This window comes from Gavialis gangeticus, unplaced genomic scaffold (assembly GCF_001723915.1).
Source record: "Gavialis gangeticus isolate Ggan-Ray unplaced genomic scaffold, GavGan_comp1, whole genome shotgun sequence".
In the NCBI taxonomy this organism is placed as follows: domain Eukaryota; kingdom Metazoa; phylum Chordata; order Crocodylia; family Gavialidae; genus Gavialis; species Gavialis gangeticus.
The window spans coordinates 5,201,370-5,201,960 of NW_017728998.1; the positions used below are offsets into that span (position 1 = coordinate 5,201,370).

The 591-nt window shown below is 65.0% G+C and overlaps 1 protein-coding gene across 2 annotated transcripts in view; it reads left to right on the top strand.

Annotated features, from left to right (window-relative positions):
• Nucleotides 1-151: 151 nt before the first annotated feature.
• Nucleotides 152-591, top strand: part of LOC109289424 — an 11,650-nt gene continuing 11,210 nt past the window's right edge. The window contains exon 1 of one of the 2 annotated variants that reach the window (XM_019505440.1): nucleotides 152-241. The gene's annotated coding sequence lies outside the window, so the exon portion shown is untranslated. Of the gene's footprint in view, nucleotides 259-591 lie in introns of both variants that reach the window. The other variant, XM_019505439.1, reaches the window with a different exon arrangement.

Below are 591 nucleotides of genomic sequence, written 5' to 3' on the forward strand. Positions count from 1 at the left end.
CGCGAAACGGCCGTCAAGCAGCGCCGGGGGACGGCGCGCGGTGAGGGACAAAAAGGGCCCCACCCCCTCCTGCCGGCCGTAAAGGGCCGCCGGCGGCTGGCGACTGGACGCGCGGAGGGACAAAAAGGCCCCGTTCTGCTGCCGCACAGTGTGCGGACTCGCCCGCATCCCGGCGTGCTTTGCGTTTCCGCCGCGCCTCTGTCTCTTCCGTCCCAAACAGCAGGCCTAGAGGACGGGCCAGGTCGTTGGCAGCTGCGGGTGCGCGGGGCCGGAGCTGGGGCTGTTGCTAAAGGGAACGCGTTGCATGGTGTCGGGGAGGGAGGGCTGTTGCTAAGGACACGTTGCTAGGGGGTGGTTGCTGAAGGAACACGTTGCACGGTGATGGGAGGGGGCTGTTCCTTCCTAAGGGGCTGTTGCCAAGGGAACACGTTGCATGGTGTGGGTGGGGAGGGGGCTGTTGCCAAGGGAACACTTTGCATGGTGGGAGTGGGGAGGGGGCTGTTCCTAAGGGCATGTTGCTAAGGGAACAGGTTCCATGGTGGTGGGAGGGGGCTGTTGCCAAGGGGATGCATTGCATGATGACATGTCTCA